This window comes from Anomalospiza imberbis, chromosome 32 (genome assembly GCF_031753505.1).
Source record: "Anomalospiza imberbis isolate Cuckoo-Finch-1a 21T00152 chromosome 32, ASM3175350v1, whole genome shotgun sequence".
In the NCBI taxonomy this organism is placed as follows: Eukaryota; Metazoa; Chordata; class Aves; order Passeriformes; family Viduidae; genus Anomalospiza; species Anomalospiza imberbis.
The window spans coordinates 1,652,435-1,674,158 of NC_089712.1; the positions used below are offsets into that span (position 1 = coordinate 1,652,435).

At 52.3% G+C, this 21,724-nt stretch overlaps 1 long non-coding RNA gene across 1 annotated transcript in view; it reads left to right on the forward strand.

Moving 5' to 3' along the window:
- Nucleotides 1–10,658, forward strand: part of LOC137463935 (uncharacterized) — a 58,443-nt gene extending 47,785 nt beyond the window's left edge. The window contains exons 2-4 of the long non-coding RNA XR_010994024.1: nucleotides 9,531–9,741; nucleotides 10,088–10,205; nucleotides 10,583–10,658. This is a non-coding gene — a long non-coding RNA (uncharacterized lncRNA). The remainder of the gene's footprint in view (nucleotides 1–9,530; nucleotides 9,742–10,087; nucleotides 10,206–10,582) is intronic.
- The last annotated feature ends 11,066 nt before the right edge of the window (nucleotides 10,659–21,724 follow it).

Genomic DNA, 21,724 nt, shown 5'->3' on the forward strand with positions numbered 1-21,724 from the left:
TGGGATAGCCAGAGCCGGGATATTGAGATAGCCAGAGCCGGGATATTGGGATAGCCAGAGCCGGGACACTGGGACAGCCAGAGCCAGGATAGTGAGATAGCCAGAGCTGGGATATTGGGACAGCCAGAGCCGGGACACTGGGACAGCCAGAGCCGGGACATTGGGATAGGCAGAGTTGGGATATTGGGATAGCCAGAGCCGGGACATTGGGATAGGCAGAGTTGGGATATTGGGATAGCCAGAGCTGGGACATTGGGATAGCCAGAGCTGGGATATGGGGATAGCCAGAGCTGGGACATTGGGATAGCCAGAGCCAGCATACTGGGATAGACAGAGCTGGGATATTGGTATAGCCAGAGCTGGGATATTGGGATAGCCAGATCCGGCTCAAAGACAGGAACCTTGCAAAACCTTGGCCAAGTGTCCCTTTGCTGTGCTGAGAAGAGTAAAAAAAAACCTTCACATTTACCCTGATGCACAGCTCATGAGGGATCCCTGCACACCTTAGGAGAGGCCAGAAATATCCCTGTGTGCCTCGTGAGGGATCCCTGCACACCTCAGCAGAGACCCCAAAATGGGGCAAGCACATTTCTCTCTCTCTCAGGATTTTTATGAAGGTGCACAGAGAAAAGTGAAAGAGAAAACAATTTCTATTTCTTCTCCTTGTTTTTCTCATGTGGAATGTGTTTGGAGAATTGTTTACCTAGAACGAATGCCTGGTTGGATCACGGTGGATTGTTTGGGCCTGATGGCCAATTGGATCCACCTGTGTCTGGACTCTGGAGAACAGGGTCACGAGTTGTGAGGGAGTGAGATATGATAGAGAGAGTAGCATGTAGTTTTTAGTATCCTCTTTTATATAGTATATTAATGTATCATAGCATAATTATAATAAAGAAATCATTCAGCCTTCTGAACTAAGTCAGACATCATCATTCTTCCCATTGGGTTCGCCGACATCTACAACACATGCCCTAGAGGAAGTTATCCCAGGGAGGCTGGGACTAGATGATCTTTAAGGTCCCTTCCAATCCAGGCCATTCTATGACTCTGTATCCTGTCGTCCTTGGAACCACTGTGGAACTGTTCGCTGCCTTGCAGCAAGTCTTTAAGCCTCTGTCCAAAAATTAAGAAATCTTTGTTGCAAATATTTGACTGCTGAGCTTTAAAGTGTTGACCATAGAGATCTGGGTACAGCTCTTTGGATACAGGCACAGCTGTTCAGGGAGAAAAAGGCAAGCTGAATGTGTGCTCCCTGGTGATGGGGAAGCAGGGGTAGTTTTAGCCTGCAGCTTGAATGACAGCTCTGAAGACCCACAGAGCATACATTAATTCCTTCTGTTCCCTCTGTCTCCCTTCCCAAGGTGGATGCCCAGCTGCAGGTTGTACGTAAGCTGGAGGAGAAGGAACAATTACTGCAGAGCAGCATTGGAACGGGAGAGAAGGAGCTGGGTCTGCGAACACAGGCCCTGGAGATGAGCAAACGCAAGGTGAGTGATGCCTTCGTTTCCTCTTGGGTTGTGAGGTGGAGCTGCTGCCTTGTGGGAGGCATGGAAGGCTCTGAGCTCTCACTGGGATTAGAGAACCTGGTAGTCCCTGCTTTTGGATGAGTATCTCAGAAGGCTGAGGAGTCCTGGAGAGAATTATGATTAAAGTACTGGAGACTGATGTTTTCCTTTGATAAGGAGAAGCAGGTCATATGTTTTTCTGTGTAACCTGTGGTGAAGAGAGAGACAGCAGCCAGATGAACTGGGGTCAAAGCTTTTGTAGCAAAGATGGGATAAGCAAAAGGAAATACAGCTGGGGAATGTGAACACTTCAACAAATGCCTAAGACGAGTAAAGTAACCAGTGTTACCAGTAAAATAAGTCTAAGTTTATAGCTGATGCTGCCTTTGTTGTTAAATTTTAGTAGAAATGCAGAAATTACATTAAAACAGGCAGAAAGGAAAGCAGGAATATCCCTGTGAAGAGGAGCTGGGGAGAATTCAGCAGTGACCTGTGTTTAATAGGACAACTTGTGGTATTAAGGGCACTTGGTTATAAAGTCAGAAGAGAACTGGTGAAGAGAGATTGTTAGAAATAGGTATCGTGCAGTTCTGTCTAGTACAGCGATAGAACTGCCTCTGAACACTTTAATAGAGAAGACACGGAAGCTGGAAGGCTGAAAATAGGTTAAGAAGAGAATTGGATGATCATTGGTGTTTTTGTAAGAGATATGCCTTGCAGTGTGCCAAGGTTTGGCTCTGCCCAAAGGAATCTTGAAGCTAAATGATTAGAACTTGTTGATAATAAGGTAAGAACAAGGGACTAGAGACCACCAGAGCTGTTCTTCTGTGCTTGGTCCTTATATACTGGTTTTCTTTCTCAGGCCATGGATGCAGCCCAGCTTGCAGATGATCTGAAGGCCCAGCTAGAGCTGGCTCAGAAGAAGTTACATGATTTTCAGGAGGAGATTGTGGAAAACACAGCAACTAGAGAGAAGGAGTTGTTCAACCTCAAAAGGGCTGAGGTATATACCCTATGCACAATCCCTCAAGATCTGTCTGCTTTAGTGTCCTTCTCCTTGTACACTGAGCTTGCAGAGGGTTTCAGCTGAACTGCTCTTGGTATCCAGTTTCACTTTGACTTTGGCTTCATCGGGTCTTGGCTCTTTCAGATTTTGTCCCCTGATAACTGACAATACTTGTGGCATCAGATGATCATGTTGTCTCTTGGATTATAGGGGATGAAATTATGGCTGGCATGACTTAGCCAGGTACACGTTCTCTTTGGTCCCTGAAGAAGCTGACAGAGAATGTACTGCTCCTTCGCTTGGTCTCCTGTTTTTCTGCAGGAAGATATTTCTAGGTTGCGCAGGAAGCTGGAGACCACAAAGAAGCCTGACATGGTTCCCAGCTGTGATGAGATCCTGATGGAGGAAATCAAGGATTACAAGGTGAGTGTCTGTGTCCGTCAGCTTCCCTTTTTACTTTAGTCAGAAGGTGTGTAGGCACACTTTCAGTGTCTGACATCTCTCGTCTGTACTCTGGCACTGGAGAAACCACCTTGTCCTTCTGAGGGATGGAAGCACCTACATGTTGAGACATCTCTGAGCACTGCAGCTGGGCTGCAGGGCCCCTCACAGCTCTGTGTGTGTGTCTGTGCGTCTGTGTGTGTGTCTGTGAGTGTGTGTCTGTGTGTGTGTGTGTGTGTGTGTGTGTGTGTGTGTGTCTGTGTGTCTGTGTGTCTGTGTCTGTGTGTGTGTGTGTGTGTGTGTGTGTGTGTGTCTGTGTGTGTGTCTGTGTCTGTATCTGTGTCTGTGTGTCTGTGTGACTGTGTGTGTGTGTGTCTGTGTGTGTCTGTGTGTCTGTGTGTCTGTGTCTGTGTGTGTGTGTGTCTGTGATGCAGGCCTGCCTGACGTGCCTGTGCTGCAACATGCTCAAGAAAGACGCGGTGCTCACCAGGTGCTTCCACGTCTTTTGCTTCGAATGTGTGAAGACGCGCTACGACACGCGGCAGCGCAAGTGCCCCAAGTGCAACGCGGCCTTCGGGGCCAACGACTCCCACAGGATCTACATCGGCTGAGGCCCTCTCAGAGCCCCTGCTGGTGCTGAGCCAGCCTCCTTCCCTCCCTCTCAGCTTCTGCTGCCTGAGCTGCAGTGTCTTCTGGGAGGAGCCTTCAGGGTCTCCAAAGAAATACACTCTGGATCTTGCTTCCTTTCTTGGCCCTGTCCCTTTGGTCATGCCCTCAGTTTTTGTGTGCTCTTTGTGCCTGAGAGGAAGTTTCCCATCCCTTGCTTTCACACTGCCAAGGCGGGAACGTGCAGCTGAAGTGCTGCCTTGGTGGGATGGAAGCTGAGCTGCAGCAGAGATTAGTGAGAGCTTTATTTGAGGGCTCTGCTTTGGATGCTAATTGAGTCCCATCAAGGAATGGCACTGCTCCTGGGAGGGAAGTGTTTCCCAATTAACAGGCCCAATAGAGACCAAGGAAATTAATCTGTAGACTCAGTGGAGCAATTCCTTAGGTACCTGTGCACCTTCCTGAGTCAGGGCAAGAACCCTCGAGGGCTGGTGCACTAGGAAACCCTACCCCAAACAAACAGGTCTGAATATCCACCAGAGGAGAAAGGAGAGATCTTGGAGACCCTTAGAAAACAGCATTCCACTGACAAGCCCTGGTTGATGTGCTCACCTTCCCCTAGGCTGAAGCATTGCTGCCATTGTCCTTCTCAGAAAAGGGCTTTTAGTGGTTCCTTTGCTGCAGCTTTACCACAAAGATTGACCTTGTTATGTACAAATTCTTCTTAAAGCTGTTCTTTGGTCTATTTTTCTGGTTCTCCTGCCTCTGGTACTGTCTGCTCTCCCATCCTTTGTCCAGTTCTTGGAAACATTTCTCACAAGCTTTAAACTTCTACAGTAGAGACACTTGATCTCTTCCTTCTTCTCCTTTCAAGATATGCTCAGCTAGAACAACTTTTGTCCCTTTGGCTCTATCCCCAGTAGCTTATTCCTGACACAACAGGAGGGCCAGGACGCTGCATTATTTCTGCAGCCATTTTGTCATGGCTGCTGGGAATTTTGGCAGGGATGTGGTGTGGCTTAGAGTCTCGGTGCTCCCTGTGCTTGGAGCATTTGAAGCCTGTTGCTAAAATCAAAATGGGAACTTGTTGATTTGTGACATTTCTTCCTGGGATGTAGTGTTTAAGTAAACAGTAGTATTTAAGTAAAATTTGCCTGGAAGGTGCACCTCTCAGAGGTTTGTCTCATGGGTGTCCCTTCCCTGAAGCATGGAATCTCCTGCCTTCCTCCATCCCCTCCCTGCAGGAAATACCAGATACAAAGTAAAAGGAGTTCATCGCAGGCTCTTACACTATTCATTATCTTGGGGAAAACATTCAGAATATATGAGTAAAGCCTTGTAAATGATGAGGAATCCTGAGAAGTGAGAAGGAGCACTGCATCCTGCCTTTCCAAGGGGAACCTGGGCTGCTGAGAGCTCCTGCCATGGTGTAAGAGCTGTTAGAAGGAATGAGAGTAGAACCCGCTCCCCTTTCCCTGGAAATTGCTCCCGGGGTTACAGGTTCTGGCAGCAAGTTGGCTAAGGAATGATGTGGTAATGCTGCTGGTAGATTTTGGGGTACAGATGCTTCTTCATCGCACCAGGACCTGGCTCATGAATAAACTGTCTGCATCTTCAAACACCTTGGCTAGAGCAGCAGGAGTTCCTTTTACAGCTGTGAACAGCAGCCTGAACTTTGCAGCCCCAGCAGAGCTGCAAAGCCCCTCTGTCCGTCCCCAGTCACTCTTGTATCACCTTTCTACTGAAATGAGCTTTGGGTGAACTCTGCCCAGGTTGGCATCCCTCTGCTCCTGGCAGGAAATGGATACTTCAAACAATTTGTATTAGTTCCACAGAGGAGTTTGGGAAACTCCTGTTCTCCCTTAGCAAGAAAAAAGTCTTGGTTTTGTTTTAAAACAAAAGCTTATTTCAAGCTCACTTTGGAAGTGACTGAGTTTCCCTAGGTGGACATAATTTTAACACTTAGAAACAATGAAAATGTTGGGTTTGTTCTAAAGTAACAGCTTATTTCAAGCTCATTTCTGAAAGAACTGAGTTTCTCTGTGCTTTTAATTAAACCACCGAGAAACAGAATGTATGGAAATAATTAACATTTATCAGGACTAGTAAGTATTGGGGTAAAAAGAGTAAAGCGGTGACAGTATTCTTTATGAAAACATTCTCTAAATTCAGTGTCTTAGACAAGAAAGAAAAAACCTCATCTCCAGTCTCCCGTGCACCTTCTGTCACAGCAGATCCTCCCCTCTGCCACAGTCTGCAGGCACTGATGTGCCTGTGCCACTCCCCTTCCCACAGAAACCCACAGCAATCTCTTGTCCCCAGGGGATCAGGCTGGAGCAGTGGCTGAAGGCGAAAATAGCATGTCTTTGTTGGGCAGCAGTAAGTTGAGTCTTTTGGGAAAAGGCACAGTTGGTGATGCACTAATTCAGAGCAATCCGTATTTTGCATTTGACATGGGAGAAACTCCTCAGACAGCCACCAGAAATAATACTTGCTTAATAGTAGTTATTAGGTGGTTGACAGTTTTCCATTTATATTTTTGCTTTTAGATGAAGTCTGATTTGTTGAAGGATTTGGTGTTTGGAGCTTTGAAGCAAAACATTTTTGTTTAAGATATGAATAACATTTTAATTTTTTTTTATAACATGTTTCTGGGCTCCTGTGTAGAGATAAGAACATAAAAGCCTTGATAAAAATACTTAAAAATTGGCCTGAAATACTTCTTTCCTAGTGTTTTGATGGTAGGAGCAATATTCACGTGTTCTAAACAAGTCACGTTGGAGGTTGTGAGGTACCAGATGCTACACAAAGAAAAAGCTCTTTCTAGAAAACTGATTATCTGAAGGGGGGAGGCAGGGGAAGGGAAGGCAACAAAAGTGACCTCAGTGCCTTGCCCATCAAGTTTGTCAGGAATGTGGGGCCATCCCAGATCTATTATACCTACCAAGGTGCAGGCCTGTGGATCCCACTTCTTTGTTTTACATCCTAATTTCTCTTCCCCGTGTTCCTGCACTGGAAGGAGCAGACACACAAAATCAGAGAACAAGCCCTGAGCAGGGAACAAAGAGCAGCTCTTGAGGCTAATTCGTCTGGGTCTCACTGTGACCAGCTTTTGGTGCTGATGCAGAGCTTTTCATACACAAGGGCTTTTCAAAGGTTGGAGGTGCAAATAGGTAGAATGTCTTCCTCAATGCGCCTGCAGCCTTTGAACTGCACCTGACAAGAACAGCCCAGGAACGGCCCCGCCCAGTGCGGCTGGGCGCGCGCGGGCCCGAGCGCAGCGCCCCCCTCAGGCCGCGCGCCGCCGGCGCAGCCGCGGCCGTTGCGCCGGGGCCGTTGTGGCGACAGCCGGCGAGCGGCGCCATGGCGGAGCTGCCGCTGCCCGCCGGGCTCAGAGCCAGCGCCTTCCCCGCCAAGCTGTGGCGCCTGGCGAACAGCCCCCGCGTCCGCTCCGTGCGCTGGGACAGCCGGGCCCGGGGGCTGCTCATCCACCGCTCCCTCTTCGAGCGGGAGCTGCTCAGCCCGGGCGACGCCCGGGGCCCGGCCCCGCACACCTTCAGGGCCACGCAGTTCCGCAGCTTCGTGCGCCAGCTCTACCGCTACGGCTTCCGCAGGGTGCCGGGCCGGGTTGGCTCAGCTGCGCCGGGCGATGCCGGGGCTTGGCTCCACTACGGCAACCCCTGCTTTCGCCGCGACCGCCCCGACCTCCTGCTCCGCATCAGGCGCCGGAGCGCGGCCAACAGGCAGCGGCCGGCGGCGGGGCGGGAGGGCCGCAGGCGCCCGCCCCGCGGCTCCCAGCAGCTCCCCGGGGCGCGGCCGCTGCCGCACGGGCGGGACGGGCGCAGTCGCTTCCAGCCGCTCTCCAGGGAGCGGCCGCCGCTGCCGCCCGGGCGCCCGCCCAGCGGCTTCCTGCTGCTGCACAGGGAGCGGACGCTGCCGGACGGGCGGGAGCTGCGGAGCCCCCGGCCTGGCCGCTTCCAGCCGCCCCCCGGGCAGCGGCCGCTGCTCGCCCGGCGCCCGCCCTGCGGCTTCCACCTGCTGCACAGGGACCGGCCGGTGCCGGCCCGGCGGGAGGGGCCGAGCCGCTTCCAGGAGCTCTATGGGGAGCGGCCGCCGCCCGCCGAGCGAGAGCTGCTACGGATCCCGCCCTGCGGCTTCTTCGGTTTCTACGGGGAGCCGCTGCTGCCGCTCGGGCGGGAGGGGCCTCGCAGCTGCTTCCAGCAGCTCTACGGGGGGCAGCTGCCTCCGATCGACCGGGAGGTGCTCAGGATCCAGCCCTGCAGCTTCCAGCAGCTCCACAGGGAGCAGCAGCCCCCAGCCTACGACCCGCGAGGTAGGAAAAGAGTTGTAGCCTTGCTTTTCCCCAAAAGGTCATGAAAAGTGACTGTTTGGAGTATTTTTCCACAAGGCTCTGTCCTTCTCGGCCCAAAATTCTCAAGCTTATTTAGAAGGGGCACCTAGAAAGGCAAAAGATTCTCTGCCTGGTTTTCCTGCCTGCTTCCTGTGATGGTTGATCCAAGGCAGCAACAGAGATCAGTGTCTCAGAGCCACATTGTGGAGTGTGACCAATGTCTTTGGATTCTTGCAGCCACCTCGGGCACTTCAGCCCCCAGCGCTCCACCTGGCAGTGCAGGTTGTGCAGCATCGACGGCCTCCGGCTCAGCCTGGAATGCACCTGGTGAAGAGCAATTGCCACCAGTGGATCTTGGCTTTGCCGTAGAGCAAATGATCCGGGAGATCAGGAGATCCCTGCCTGAAAGGTCTCCCTCTGCTCAGGTAACCCATTGGAGGGGAATGGAAGAGGCTGGGCTGAGAGCTTTTGAACGCTGTTACATGGAGAAGGAGAGTAACCGTATCCTTGATGTGATTCCAGCAAAATACTGAATGATCTTTAGTTTTCTTCTTTTCTGTTGTTCTTTCAAGGGCAATATGAATGTTGCCCCTGAGTCTTCAGGAGGGGAGCCTGTGAACCGGGCTGCAGCAGAGGAAACTTCATCTGGCACCGAGAGCTGCGAGAACAGTTCCCCAGAGCCCGAGGAGCCTGGTAAGGACAGAGCCCCCGTTGGTTTAGAGAGGTGTGAGACGGCTGCTCTGAGCCTGCCTCTGGCAGGAAGGGAGACGAGAAGAGTTGAGTTCTTGTCTGCAGGGTTGGTGCTTCCTGGTGCCTTTAGTTCAAAGGCACATGCACAACCTGCCCGAGCCCTGCCCTCCACGCTTCGCCAGAGGCTTGGGCACTGAGTCCTCTGCTGTGGCAAGAGAGCAGGGAATAAACCTGACCTTGTGGGAGTTGTGCCACCAAGCTGGGTGTCCCAGTCTGGTTCATACCTCAGCCCCCAGCAGCCTTCAGCCATTTCAGTGAGGACTGTGGTCTCTCTGTCACTGGGACTGTCTGTGTTTCAAGCTCTCGTGGGTGCCATTTGCACTGTGGGTGCTGAGACTTTATTAGAATACTTAAATACTTTACACAGTTCCGTTTTGACAACTTGGAAGGATCCCTGTTCTTTATAGAGCAGGCTTGAAATTGCCAAGTGAGAGTCTGCCTTTCAGGCCATCTTTTAATGTCCCTGATAGAAGGACAATTGGTGCTCAAGGGGCGCTTGAACAAGGGCCAGTATTGTCTCAGTGTTCCCTTTGCTTCCCAGATCCCGTGTGATCAACTTGTCCAGGAGGGCTGCCCTGTGCGCCAGGAAGAGACAGAGAGCCTGTGACCATTGGGCAGGTAGAATTCCTCTGTCTCTAGTTATATTTCTAGATGTGTATAGTTCTATTTATTGATATATGTTGTTGTCTTTATAGATTTATGTAGTTACATTTATCTATCTACATAGACAGAGATTTGTCTAGTTAATTTATTTTTAGTTTTAGGTGTATATATTTACATTTTTAGATGTGCAGTTATAGTTGTAGATGTCCGTAGTTACATTTATACATGCATATAGGTGTAAGCCTCTTTTTATACATCTGTATAGGTGTAGACCTCTTTTTAACCTCTTCTCCTGCTCTGCTTCCTCCCTCACCACTTGCTTTTCCCCCCGTGCCCCCTGTGTCCCCTCTCCCTGTGCTGGGTCCGAGCTGGCGGCCGGGCCGGGCGGAGCAGCAGTTCCAGCCCCGGGTGTCCCTGGAGCGGTGGGAGCTGCCGGTGGCCCCAGGCAGTGTCCCCTGAGGAGCTGCTGAAGGACGGTGAGACTGAGGGGGCTGAGGGGGCGGTGACGCTGAAGGGACGGTGACCCTGAGGTGCTGCTGGGGCTGAGGGCTGTGGGGCAGCCGAGGGCGATGGTGGCACTGAGGTGACAGGGAAGTGGCACAGGCCGAGGGGTGGCGGGGCTAGGGGGACGGGATGGGTCAGAAGGGACTGAGGGGCTGAGAGGACTGTGAGGGGCTGAAGAAACTGAAGGGGGCTGGGGGTTTGCCGAGAGCATGGCGGGGCTGAGGGGATGGAGGGGGCCGGCAGGGAGCACAGAGGGCTCCGGGACTGCAGCTCTGCCAGGCCTTGGAACCAGTTGCAGAGCCTCTGCTTTTGCCACAGCTGCAGTGGAGACCTCGAGGACAGCCGGAGACTGACGGGAGCCAGCAGGGAGAAGCTGAAGGCCAGCAGCAAGAGCAGGGAACGGGGACCTGCTGCTGCCACGCTGGAGAGAGCCCGGGTGAGGCCCCAGGGCCGGGGAGGCAGGGTGGGGCTGAGGGTGGCGTGGGCTGTGGCCGTGGGCACTGCCCGGCGGGGCAGCAGCGGGCCCTGCCCGTGCTGGGGCTGCTCAGCGCAGCTGCCCCGGCCGGCACAGGGGCTGTCCTTGGGCAAAGCAGCTGTGCCGGCAGGGCCCGGGAGCTGTGCCGGCTGTGCCGGGCTGCCGGGGCTGCGGGACAGTCCCGCTGCAGCTGCGCTCACCACAGCCTGGCCCGCTCGGCTGCTTTTTCTTTCTAACCCTCCTGGGGAGGCTCTGAGATCTTCCCTTCCCTGATGGAAGTGCCGCTGCTGCCAAGGAAAACGTCCCCATACTGACTCAGTGCTCCCTTTGCTTCCCAGCTGTGCCATCTGCCGTCCCTGTCCAGGAGAGCTGCTCTGCACGGGAGGAAGAGCCCGAGGGAGAGGCTTTGAAGATGGGGCAGCAGCCAGAGCAGGGAACGGGTGTTCTAAGTTAAAGTAAATAATTAGTCTGACCCTTTAGGGATTGATAAAAAGAATTTTATTGATTACAGCAAGCAATGACAAGCAAACAGCGCTGGGTGCAGCCGGGGAGTCAGTGCTCCGCCAAGGCTCACACCGCTTCCCTTTTCCCACGGTCCTTTATTCTCCCCCTTCTTCCGCGTGCCTTGTGGCTTTTCCGGGAGTACTCTGCGCGTGCGCCTCCCGTTGCTTGGGGGTCGCCGCCTGCTCTCTGGTGGTCGTCTGGATGAAGGCTCTCCTCCTCTTCCTCACTGGGGGTTTATGACCCTGTAACAATCTTTCCATAGATGGTTACACACCTCCCGACCCTAGTTGTACAATCAACTTAAGGAGTCAGCATATCCTCTGGTTTCCTGTTATTCACAAAAAACCTCTTCCTTTGCCTGAGTTCCTGTTTAATGATGAACAAAGAGACTTCTCTTATCTATTACAAGGGGTCTGGAACACAAGTCCTGTGAGGAATGACTGAGGGAGCTGGAGTTGTTTATCCTGGAGAAGACTCAGAGGTGACCTTATCACTCTCCACACTCCCTGAAAGGTGGTTGCAGTCAGGTGGGGGTCGGTCTCTCTCCTAACAACAACTGACAGGACCAGAGGACAGTGTCTTAAGCTGCACCAAGGGAAATTTAGGTTTTATATTAGGAACAAAGTTTTTTATGGAAAGGGTGATAAATTACTGGAACTGTCTGTCCAGGGAGGTGGTGGAGTCACCATCATGGGATGTGTTTAAAAAAAGACTGGATGTGGCACTCAGTGCCATGGTTTAGCTGAGGTGGTGTTAGGGCATGGGCTGGACTTGATGGCCTAAAAGGTCTCTTCCAACCCAGCAATTCTGTGATTCTGTGATTGTGTGACATCACAGACCAGGTTGTGACATCATATAGTTGGCTGTGACATCCCAGGTTTATTATGTGACATCACAGAGCAGGCTGTGACATCAGAGCATGCCTGTATGACATCACAGAGCAGAGCGAGCTGTGAGGTCAAAGAGTGTGCTGTGACATTATAGGGTGGCTGTGTTCCATCACTGAAGGTGTTGTGACATCACAGGGTGGGTCTGTGAGCCCACAGAGGTGCTGTGTGACATGCTAAGTGAGTTCTGCCATCACAGAGCAGGCTGTGCCATCACAGAGCAGGCTGTGACATCACAGAGGAGGTTGTGATGTCACAAAGTCGGCTGGTACATTACAGGCTGGCAGTGTGACATCACAGAATGGGCTGTGAGGCCGCAGAGAAGACTCTGCCGTCATAGGAAAGGGCTCTGTGACATCACAGAGCAGCTGTGTGATGTCACAGAGAAGGCTGAGACAATACAGAGTGGGTTGTGACATCACAGAGCTGACTGAGAAATCACAGAGCAGGCTGTGACATCACAGCGAGGCCTCATAACATCACAAAGGTAGAGCTGTGCCATCATAGAGCTGGCTGTGACATCACAGGCTGGGCTGTGACATCTCAGGGCAGATTTTGTGACATCACAGAGCAGACTGGGACCTCAAAGAGCAGGCTGTGACATCACAGTGCAGCTGTGTGACATCACAGGGGTGTGTGTGACATCACAGGGGCTGTGTGAGGTCACTGGGGAGGTCACTCCACCCCAGCCTCCCCTCACAGTTCCCCCAGAGAAGTCCAACGCTGCTCGTGCACTGCGGGGTCCCCTGTCCCCCCGGGTCTCCCCGCCCCCGGCGCCGCAGCCTCCCCCAGAGGATGTTCCACGAGATCGACCCCAGAGCCTGACACGGGGACGGGGGCTGTGGACAGCTGGGGTGGGACAGGGGGACAGGGACCCTCCGGCAGCGTCCCCGTGTCCCCCAGGGCCAGAGCCTGGGCCAGGGCTCCTTCACCCTGTTACCAACAAGGGCTTGAGAGCGCTGAAAAAATCCCCAGCAAGGGATCAGCAAAAACCAGATTTAATATTAAGCAACAGCACCACAAAGTTCCTTGGCAAGAGTCACTCTGCTCCTGACTGGACACTGCAGGCACACCAAGAAAACAAAGCAACAACAAAACCAAACAAAATCCAGGCAATCAAATCAGAAATTAACCGAGAACTGTCTCTGTGTGTGTGTGTGTGTGTGTGTGTGTGTGTGTGTGACAAAAGGGCAGTGAGGGCAAGGTGTGAAAAATGCATATTTTATGATTGGCTTTTGTCACAAATATTAAAACAAATATTATATGTGCAGTGATAGAAAGTTATGCTGTATTAATTCTCTTAAGTAGTGTGTTAAATGTAGTTCTAGGTTATAACACAATGTTAAAATAGAAACTCTGCAATGTCAGATATTTTTACTAGCTCAAGAAAAGGGATAAGATAATCAAGAATCTTCGCACAGAAATAAGAGCGACAAGACACATAAAGAGTTACTGCCTCCTTATCAGAAAAGACAAACATTCTTCCACCTTCTCTCCATCTTTATGGAACCACTAGGATTAAGGGGAAGAAGTTGACAACAACCAGAAAAATTCTTAATTTGCAAGGAATTTATGCATCATGTATGAGATATATGAATATGCAACAGGCTGTTGCTGTTAAGGGTAATTCCTTTGTTCACAAGGCATGTTTTTGGCAGCTTAGTGCCCAAAAACATCCGGACATCCATAATTCTTTACTTTTTATTGTCTTGTAATTGTCCTAATCCTCATTGTCCAAATTTTTATTACTCTAATTTTATTGCTATTTTTAAAACAATTTTATTACTAATAAACTTTTAAAACTAAAAAAAAACCCCAAGGGATTGGCTTTTTTCACACTATGAAGCCACCCCCCCACTTAACACCCAGCCTCCTACTTCTCAAAACCTACCTTTACCCCCTCCAATGATCCCTGCCCCTTCTCTATCTCCTCAGGGAATCTCCATGCCATTTTTACCCCCTCCAACAACCCCACTCCCCCATATATATCCACCCCTTGGTGCTTTTTCCCCGTTGCCTCCTACCCCCACTAACATACAACTTGCTTCACCTGTAAGTCAGAATACAACACCTTTCCCTGAGAAAAAACCTCTGGATATATCCTCCAACCTAACAACTGAACCCTCCCAACGTGATAACAAAGAATTAGTGAGCCAGTCAAATAAGCCTTCAGATGCTGGCCCTTACTGTAATACCAGATCAAAAAGTGGTGTAAGGCCAGAGGTAAATCCTGACAGGCTGCTTCCCCTGAGGGAAGTTCCACTAGGTGTGGCGGTCGGAGGAATAGGTGTTATAAATGCACCCCTGACAGCTTCTGAAGCAAGAATATATAAGAAAGAGCTAGTTGGTTTAATAGAAGATCCAACTGGCACCGCACAGCAAACAGATCAGTTCCTGGGTCCCAATACACACACCTGGGAAGAGCTGCATCCTATTAGGAACATCCTCTTCTCCCCAGAGGAGATTCACCATCTAACCCACTGGTTTGAGGCATTCCCCACGAGAAGGGAGACAGCCCAAACTGTGACAAAAGTTCTCTTAGAAGAACTTATTCCGAGATACGGGCTAGTAAATTTTATTGATTCAGACCGTGGCCCCCACTCTACATCCAGTGTTCTGCAACAAGTCCTCGGGGCCCTGGGAATGAAGTGGGAGTTACACACCCCTTGGCACCCTCAGAGTTCTGCGAGGGTCGAGAGGGTAAATCAAACCTTAAAGAATATTTTAACAAAATTGGTCTTAGAAACCCAATGGAATTGGGTCAAATGTTTACCACTAGCCCTATGACGAATAAGAACGAGACCCAGAACAGATCTAGGGGTCTCTCCTTGTGAAATGTTGTTTGGGCTGCCTTTCTTGCTTACCCCATACAGTACTGGGGAACATCAAGAGGGGGGGATGACCATGCAAAAATATATAGAAACAGTAACAACAACCCTGGAAGAACTAAGGAAAAAGGGTTACCTTCCTCAAACTTCCCCACTGGACTGTAAAATACATGGTACTAACCCAGGAGACTGGGTGTTGATTAAATCATGGAAAAACCCTCCACTAACTGCTCGCTTTGAAGGCCCCTTCCAGGCACTGCTTGCAGCAAACACCACAGTGAGAACAAAGGAGCGGGGCTGGACTCATGCAAGTCGAGTGAAGGGTCCAGTACAACCCCCAGCTGAGGCAAGCGAATGGACTATAGCCAGCAGAGACGATAAAGACTTGAAGTTGGTCCTGAGGAAAGCACCAAAAGAAGTGCAACCCTGAACACAACCCCCCCACAGGAAACCTCTGCATTGTTATCTGTATATCCTTAAAGTTTGCTAATGTTTGTTATAGGATAAATTTAAGTTTTGTTTAGCTAAGAATTGACAATCAGAATAACATCTCAGTTTCCAGTACTGCTCCATAGAGCACTCCCCTTGCAACCCTCATTGGGACCAAATTGAGGGAAGGGAGTTGGTGAGATAAGGGTCATGGCAGAATGTCTCCAGAAGGAGGGAAAACCAGAGGTGGGAGGCAAGACTGGATCAGGAACTACCTCTGGGAAAGACTCTCAGGGCACCGAGAAAAGCCCTGCGGATCGAGAGGTGAGGAGGCCAGCCCGTACCAGACTCCCACTGGTAGCAATGCTGCTACTCATCCACTTCGGAGGAAGTGGAGGAAACACTTGTGAGAAGTGTTACTATCCCTTGTGTAGAGGAGATACAGTAAGTGCATTCATCAGAGTGCACACCAACATGAATCCCAAATGTATTGACCACTCCCAGTTAACAACCTGTAAAGAGGATAATGAAATATATTGGCTGGCTAAAACTATTGCAAACCCAAGTCAGAGGATCTCAGGAGAGTGCCCCATGAAAGAAAGATGGGTATGTTTTGAACAAGAAAGTAAAACCAACCAGGATACATTCAAGGAGAAAGAAGTGCAATTGAAAGGACAAAGGGAGAGAGAGGGACAAATAAATGGTAAGAATCTTTTTATCAATATGGTGGAAAAGATTACAAAATAATTTAATTTGACTGATTGTTGGGTGTGCAAGGGGACACACTTAAAATTTGTCCATGGGATGGTATCAGTTTGGGTCCCCTAGACATTTTAAAATGGATTACATGAAAAAAAGTATGGGAGTATTCAAAAGAAGGGAAGGAGAGTGGAAGCTCAAATCCACAATAATAGGGGAAGAGTGGTTATCAAGAAAAGGGAAAATGTATACTATAGAAGCAGGAGAAACACCATGTGAAAGATATCTAGCAGCAAATGACACACACACACCAGGTGGATCCCAGAAACCCCCCATTCATATTGGTCAATAGAAAAAACTGAAAGTAGATGTCTATACAGAGAAAAACTGTTTGAATGCTTAGGAGATTATATTAACCCATTCTGGGCAATAGAAACCCTATCCAAATATTGGAAACATACAACAAATCAAGATTCTAATTTCTGGGATGCACCTAAAAGTTTTTTTTAGGTCTGTGGTAACACGGCATATGTGAAGTTACCGGGAGGGTGGACCAGGAGTTGCACAATTGGAGCAGTAAAACCATCCTTTTTCTTACTGCTTAAGGATGTGAAATCACACTTGAGAGTCCCAGTATATGATGATCTGGCCAGAAAGAAAAGGAGTTTATTTGGCGGAACCCAAAATTGGAACAATGAAATTTGGACCCCACAAAAGATTATCGATACTTATGGGCCGGCTACCTGGGCCCAGGGTGGATCCTGGGGGTACAGAAGCCCAGTATACATGCTCAATCGAATCATCCGTTTACAAGCAGTACTTGAAATAATGTCCAATCAAACAACTCTGACCATTGATCTCTTGAGCCAGCAGCAACCACAAACATGATCAGTAATTTACCAAATTCGATTGGCAGTGGACTACCTCCTCGCAGAGGAAGGAGGGATCTGTGGGAAATTTAACATTTCAGAATGCTGCCTAGAGATTGATGACCACAGTCATGTAATTAAAAACATTACTCAAAATATTAGGAAACTAACCTATGCTGTAACGCAAAAATGGACCCCCTTTTTGGAGACCCCGACTGATGGGACAACTTGTTCACCTGGAACAGTAAATGGTGGAAGAAATTGGTCTTCTTTGCAGTGCGTGCACTAGTAAGTGTAATATTTCTACCATGTGCAATTCCATTTCTAGTCCTGATAGTACCCAGCATTGGCCAAGGTGCATCATGCTGCAAGGTAACGTAGAAGGGAAAAATGGCAAAAAAGTAATGCTAATAAAAGAACAGAGTGATCAGAATGCCAGAGATATGCTTGAGCAGTATGAGAAACTGAGAAAATTAGAAATTGGACTTTAAAAGGTTGATGCAGGCTAGAAGACGGATCAAATAGTTAGAGGGGGAATTGTTAAACTAGGTTAGAAACTATTGTAAAATAGCTGATCGCTGTTGAGCGTGTACTGTTGGTTTGGTTATGGTAAAAGGGGTTTGAAGGGTAGTTAGAAGAAATACGGTACTCCACGTGCCGTATTACACCTAAGTAAAGGTGTAATCAGGCAATCCATTTGAATGGAATGAGCCCTCTCTTTCTGACATGGGAGCGATGCCATGAAATATCCCAAACCAGGGAAATGGGGAGCCCTGGCAGCAGCGGCTTCACACGCAGCAATGACACAGAACAGGGCAGGGCAAGAGGCTGACAAAATTCTAACTTCTACTTGCAATGAAGAACCTGTTTCTACTCTAGCCACTATTAATATAGAGTCAAAAGGACTAAAAATACTAGTAATAACAACTGTACCATTAATAGCAAAAATAGAGATCATTGAAATCATAATGGTAATAAAAACCCTACCATACTTATACGAGGTTTGCATGGCCAGGTTTTGGTAAGGGAGGGGCTCTAGGAGCACCTTCTGTGAGAGCAGCTGCTCCTCCATGTCCCACAGAGTCAATTCCAGCCCACTCCAGGATGTACCGGCCGCTGACCAAGGCTGGGCCAGTTAGAAATGGTGGTAACGCCTTTGGGATAAGAGATTTGAGAAAACAAAAACTGGTGATCGTTTTATTGTAACTGAGCAGGGAAGAGCAGGGTGAGAACATGTGAGAGGAACAGCTCTGCACACTCCAGGGCAGGGCAGGAGGAGGGGCAGGAGCTGCTCCAGGTGCTGGAGCTGATTGCCCTGAGATTCCCTGGTGCAGTCCCTGGTGAGGCAGCTGGGCCCCTGCAGCCCATGGAGGGCACGGAGAGCAGAGATGCACCTGCAGCGCCTGGAGGAGCCCGTGCCGGAGCAGGGGGATGCCTGAGCAGAGCTGTGACCCCACGAGAAACCTGTGCTGGAGCAGGGACCTGGCAGGGACCTGCAAACCCCTGGAGAGAGAAGCCCACGCTGGAGCAGGGTCCTGCTAGGACCTGTGAGCCCATGGAGGAGCGAGCCACGCTGCAGCAGTTTGTGAAGAACTGCTGTCCCTGAGATGAACTCACCTTGGAGAAGTGCATGGAGAAGTGTCTCAGGGAGGGACCCCAGCACAGCAGGGGAACGACTCCTCTCCCCGAGCAGCAGGAGAAACTAGAGGTGATGACCTGACCAGAACCCCCATTCCCTGTCTCCCTGCACCCACTGGGGGAGGAGGTAGAGCTGGGAAGGAGGGAGGGATGGGCAGAAGGGGTTTTTAAAGCTTTATTGTACTTCTCACTATACTGCCCTGATCTGGATAGCAGTAAGTTCCTCTAATATCTCTGATTTCGAAAATGTTTTGCCCCTGATGGCATTTGCTGAGTGATCTGCCCCAGTCCTTAACTCAACCCATGAAGCCTTCCTTCTGTTTTCTCTCTCCTGGCCATCTCTGGAGGGGAGTGAGAGAGCAGCTTTGGTGGGTGCCTGGCATCCAGCCAGGGTGAAGAGACAACACTTCCTTTCCTTCATTCTTTCTTTCTTTCCAGAGGTCACCGTGCAGAGGTTGAGTGGGGCTTTGATGGAGGGAGTGAAGGTGGTGGGGAGTGGTGGGGACAGGAGCCACAGGGACGTGGGACAGGCATCAGAGGGGCCCGGGCAGCTGGCAGGGGGCAAGGCCTGTCCCCCTGGCCCAGCAGCAGCCCCGTGCCCTGCCCAAGGCGCTCCCAGCAGGGGCTGGGCCCCAGAGGCAGGGGGAGAGCCCAGTCCCGGGGGCGGCGTTTCTGCCCCGACCCCCGTCCAGCCCAGCCTGCCCCGTGTGCGCAGTGACCGCTGGCACGGGCTGCACTGGACACTGTGACCTGCTGGGGACACTGAGAGCTGCCCCGCTGGGACACTGCCCTTGGCACTTCAGAGGCACAAACAGACCCCAGCCAGCACCGCCCCTTGTCATGTCCCAGGCACCGGAGAGCATCACAGCCAGCCCCGCTCCTGGTGGTGTCCCAGGCACCAGAGCACATCCCAGCCCCGCTCCTGGTGATGTCCCAGGCACCAGAGCACATCCCAGCCCCGCTCCTGGTGATGTCCCAGGCACCAGAGCACATCCCAGCCCCGCTCCTGGTGATGTCCCAGGCACCAGAGCACATCCCAGCCCCGCTCCTGGTGATGTCCCAGGCACCAGAGCACATCCCAGCCCCGCTCCTGGTGGTGTCCCAGGCACGAAAGCACATCCCAGCCCCGCTCCTGGCGATGTCCCAGGCACCAGAGCACATCCCGGCCCTGCTCCTGGTGATGTCCCAGGCACCAGAGCACATCCCAGCCCCGCTCCTGGTGATGTCCCAGGCACCAGAGCACATCCCAGCCCCGCTCCTGGTGATGTCCCAGGCCCTACGAGTGTCCCAGGTGTGGGAAGAGCTCCTCACACAGCCCAGCCTTGACCCAACACCAACAGAGGCACCACCAAGGGCAGCCCTGCGAGTGCCCCCAATGTGGGAAGAGCTCCGTGCGCTGCTCTAGCTCCATCCCCCACAGGAGGATCCGTGCTGGATGATCCCCAGTGAGCCCCGGTGGGCAGAGCCCCGGTGATCCGTGGTGCCGCTGATCCGTGTTGGGAAGACACCTGGCTGGGGGCTCCACATCCTCCTGGCTCCCCTTGGCCTGGATTTTTTTTTCATTTCTCTTTGCCCTTTCAAAACCCTCAAAAGCAGGTAAAAATAAAGATGTTGAGCTAAGACAAGGATGGGGACATGGGGGTCTTGCAGGGAATGTGGGGGACGCTGGGTTTGAGGGACCGGAGGGTTCCTGGGAGGGCCCTGGGGGTTGCTCAGGGTTTTGGGGACACCAGGCTGAGCGGCTCCGGTTGCACTGGGAGACCCTGGTGGAGGTTCTGGGGAAGCTGGTCAAGGACCCCCCGTCCCTGTCCCCATTCCTGGTCCCATTCCCAGTCCTATTCCTGGGCTCTGCCCCATTTCCCGGTCCCATTCCCAGTCCCTGTCCCCATTCCCTGTCCCTGTCCCCATTCCCGGTCCCATTCCCAGTCCTATTCCTGCTCTCTGTCCCCATTCTCGGTCTGATTCCCAATCCCTGTCCCCACTTTGTGTCCCCATTCCCAGTCCCTGTCCCCATTCCCTTTGCTCATTCCCATTCCCTGTCCCCATTCCCAGTCCCTGTCCCCATTCTCTGCCCCCATTCCCAGTCCTATTCCTGGTCTCTGTCCCCATTCCTGGTCCCATTCGCTGGCCTCGTCCCCAGTCCTGGTTCCTGTCCCCATTCCCGGTCCCTGTCCCCATTCCCGGTTCCTGTCCCCATTCCCGGTCCCTTTCCCCGTTCCCATTCCCTGTCCCCATTCCCGGTCCCTGTCCCCATTCCCATTCCCTGTCCCCATTCCCGGTCCCTGTCCCCATTCCCGGTCCCTGTCCCCATTCCCGGTCCCTGTCCCCATTCCCATTCCCTGTCCCCATTCCCGGTCCCTGTCCCCATTCCCATTCCCATTCCCTGTCCCCATTCCCATTCCCTGTCCCCATTGCCGGTCCCTGTCCCCATTCCCGGTCCCTGTCCCCATTCCCATTCCCTGTCCCCATTCCCGGTCCCTGTCCCCATTCCCGGTCCCTGTCCCCATTCCCATTCCGTGTCCCCATTCCCATTCCCTGTCCCTGTCCCCATTCCCATTCCCTGTCCCCATTGCCATTCCCTGTCCCCATTCCCTGTCCCAATTCCCAGTCCCCATTCCCCGTCCCTGTCCCCATTCCCATTCCCTGTCCCCATTCCCATTCCCTGTCCCCATTCCCGGTCCCTGTCCCCATTCCCGGTCCCTGTCCCCATTCCCATTCCCTGTCCCCATTCCCATTCCCTGTCCCCATTCCCTGTCCCAATTCCCATTCCTATTCCCTGTCCCCATTCCATGTCCCAATTCCCAGTCCCCATTCCCGGTCCCTGTCCCCATTCCCATTCCCTGTCCCCATTCCCATTCCCTGTCCCCATTCCCAGTCCCTGTCCCCATTCCCGGTCCCTGTCCCCATTCCCGGTCCCTGTCCCCATTCCCATTCCCTGTCCCCATTCCCGGTCCCTGTCCCCTCTCACCGACGCCGCCGCCATCGCTCCAGCCCCCCCGGCCCTCACGTGACCGAGCAAACCCCGCGCTGCTCCCGCCGTATTTGCATAGCCCCGCCCCTTGGCCTGGCCCCGCCCCCGCCGGCTGCAGCCGCCTCCGGGCGCTGTTTGCTCCCAGTTCCCTCCCAGTGCTCCCAGTGAGGCGGTACTGGGAGGGAGAGCGCTCCCAGCTCCTTCCCGGTGCTCTCACCATCGTTCCCAGTGCTCCCAGTAAGGCGGTACTGGGAGGGAGAGCGCTCCCAGCTCCTTCCCGGTGCTCTCACCATCCTTCCCAGTGCTCCCAGTAGCGCTCCCAGTGCCGGGCGGGGCGGGGCCGCTTTGGAACCCCCCCAGGGCAGAGCGCGGCTGCTTTTGGGTGTCGGCACCGCCCGAGCCGGGCTGGGAGCGGAGGAGGAGCGGGAGGGAGAAGAGGGAGAGAAAAGAAGGAAAGGGGAAAAGAGGAGCGGGAGGAAAAGAAGGACCAGGTGGAAGAGGAGCGGGAGGAGGGACAGCGGAGGAGCGGGAGGAGGAGCAGCCCCAGCCCCAACCCCACGCGGTTCCCCCGCTCGGGCCGCGGCTTCTGCGGCTCCGCCGGCATCGCCCCCCCAGAACCGCAGGGGAGCGGGGAGGGGCAGCTCGCCCCAAATCC